We start from the raw sequence: 3,108 nt of genomic DNA on the forward strand, positions 1-3,108 counted from the left end.
TCATAGCAACTAAAGCAAAACTGGCTGCAGAGGAGCAGGAGAATTTCCCTCTGCTCCCTAAAGCTGCCTGAGACTTGCAAAGGCTGAGGCAGCCCTTGCTGCCTCAGCAAGCTCTGCAGTTCAGGAGGGGAAGGATTTCCCCCAGCTCCCTGGGGCTGCCCTAGGCTGGGGGTTCCCCGGTGCCCCCATACTGGGCTGCATGGGCAGGCAGCTGGCCTGAAGGACCGATTCTCCCTCCCTCCCTCCTGTGAAAGCCATTGAAGCAAATCAGCAGCTGGGAAGGGGGAGGGCTGCCAGGGTCTGAAAACCCCCCACCACAGAGGCTTTCCCTCCCCCCACATGTTGTGTAGACCCTGGCTAGGGAGGGCTGGGGGGCTGCTCCCTTGCCCCGATGGGCTGACGAACACAGGCAGGAAGTAGGATAAGGAGCAGAGGGGTGGCAGTATAGTCCAGGGCTGCAAAGCATACTGGGATGCTGGGGAACTGAGTTAACTTGAACTGGGAAGGGATCTGGAACAGAAGTTCCATAAACTGGTTTGACCTAAATTAGGTAAGTCTGATACTACATTCAGCCAGTTTTATCTTAAATTGGTTTTGGTTATTTTGAAAGCAGTTTATATGCACTGAACTTATGTTCTGTTACAGGTTTAAACCAGTTTCTCATCACTTAAAACTGGTTTATGTGTAACTTCAGACCCTAGCCCCAAGGACAAACCAGATAATCTAATCCAGTGATTCTCAAGTAGGGTACTGTGGCACCCTGGTGTGCTTTGAGATCCTTTCAAGAGTGCTGTAGAATGTCATAGTAGTAGCACTGTTAGGCATACAAATAGGATTCACAAAATAAACCCAGAATTTTCTAACAGGAATGTAAAATGTTAAAGCATTCTGACCTGTTGTGGTTGTTCTGAGTTCTTTGCAACAAAAGAATTGCTCTATTTTTTTAATGTAGTAAAAAACAAACAAATAAAAGAATGAAAGTTAAAAGCTAGCATTTTCTAACAGGTGTGCCTTAAGCCTAAAAGGTCAAGAGATTAGATCAGTGATTCTCATGCAAGGAAGCGAACTGGACCCCCAGCCCAGCCACAAACTTCTTCTTAGAAGATAGGATTCTGCCTCAGATTGCGAGGGAATGACCTCAGGGAAATACATAAATAAAAGTAGCAGTGAGTCCAACATGAAATTTGGTCTCAAGTTGCAACAAGCGAAGTTTAGGTTAGATATTGGGGGGGATGGGACACACGGACAAAAAACTCACAAGGAGGGTAGTAAAGCACTGGTAAAGGTGACCCAGAGAGGTTGTGGAATTGCTTTCCTTGGAGGTTTTTAAGACCCAGGCAGACAAAACCTTGGCTGGGATGATCTAGTTGGGGATGGTCCTGCTCTGAGCAGGAGTTTGGACTAGATGACCTCCTGAGGTCCCTTCCAACCCTAATTTTCTATGATTCTATGAAACAGACAAGTGAGTCATAGGTTCTGGCCCCTGCTAGTTATTTACACATAGGATGGGGCAGGGATGGGAATCACGCATACATTTTTTAGGATGTAAAAGACATGACCTGTCAGGTAAAACGAGGCCAAAATTCAGAACTCCCATTCTCAAGATTCCCCTCCTTGATGGGCTTTTCAGACTCCATCTTTCTTGCCCTTTTTGGCCTCATTTGTCTTTTACTTTTGAAGAAACGCTGGAAGCAATGATCTTGAGTACAGGCAATTTCAAAGCCAAATTTTAGTTTCCACTGCAGTTCTCAATGGCTTTTAGTCTCCACCATATCCCAGTACAATAAAACAGGGGTTTCCCAACCCTCAGGCTGCAGCCCGTAGGAGAGCTGGCTGCCGGACTGAAAGTAACCACAGACTGGAAGTGACTGGCATACTGTGGACCAGCAGCCAACCCTTTTTTTATACTGTGTATGCTGTGTATGCCTGCAGTATGCCAGTCACTTCTGGTCCTCAGTTTGCAGTCACTTCCGATCTGTGGCTTGCTGGTCCTCAGCATAAAAAGGTTGGGAACCCCTGCAATAAAAGACTGCCTTACCATATATATGTTGTCACAAATTAAGATTAGAACCCGTTTCTAAAATTATTTAACCTCTCTGAAACCCATTGTCATCTAAGCCCATAGTCAAGGGTAAATTTCTCCCAGTTTCATATATGCGGTACGTGCAGTAAAGCTAAACGGTCCTCAAACAACTCTGGGGTGATAGCACAAAGGCATATTTTCACTCGTTGTTGTTTTACATACTAAGAGCAAACAGACAATGCCATTTTATTTTTTCCATAAACACCTTCTCTTTTCCTGCAGAAATGGTTTTTAACTGTCAAAATCTTATTTTCTGAATCTCATGTCAATTATACCTTGCATTGTTTTTACTGGTATGGCCTATAAACTTTACTAAATGACTTAGCTTGTTTATCCTCCACAGCTTACGGATTTAGTTCCACTGGAGGAATCTTTTCTTTTTCCATGCCCCTGACTCCCAAGATTGTCTGATAGTATACATATAGAATAAATTTGTTATATACACATACCAAATAAGATTTTGAACCAATATGAATAGTTACGTGAAGATTTCTGGTCTGTGAAATATTGTTTTCAAGCAAAGTTACCTTATCCCATCATCTTTAAGTGCACAAAAAAGAAGTGATTAGTTACAGGTGTAGCAAGCAAATGTTACACTATTTTCTGAGCCATCTTTTTGAAAAAAAAAAAAATCAATCTTTTTAATACTGATCCAGTTAGTTGTCAGATGAGAGACAGAGCACTTGTGTATTTTCATCTGAAAGTAGCCTAATATACCTAGCAATAAATCTTAGATGACAAAGACCTTATAAATAAATAAATAAATAAATAAAAGTAAAAATAAAATAAATATAAAACCAAGTATGCTGATGCCATTTCCAATGCGAGCCAACAGTTCAAAACACACACTCTTAGGAATACAAGAATGTAACCTGCGTTTCCTCCTTTTATACATCACGAAGGTCAATGCAAGGGGCAGCGACCAGATTAGAGGTGAAACAATACAAAATTCTGGAAGAAGCTAGTACTCTCAACTGTTTTGTGAAAGACTGAAACTTGGGTGGTAGAGGATTTTCTGAACACTA

The sequence above is a fragment of the Alligator sinensis genome, unplaced genomic scaffold, assembly GCF_000455745.1.
Source record: "Alligator sinensis unplaced genomic scaffold, ASM45574v1 scaffold221_1, whole genome shotgun sequence".
Taxonomy (NCBI): Eukaryota; Metazoa; Chordata; order Crocodylia; family Alligatoridae; genus Alligator; species Alligator sinensis.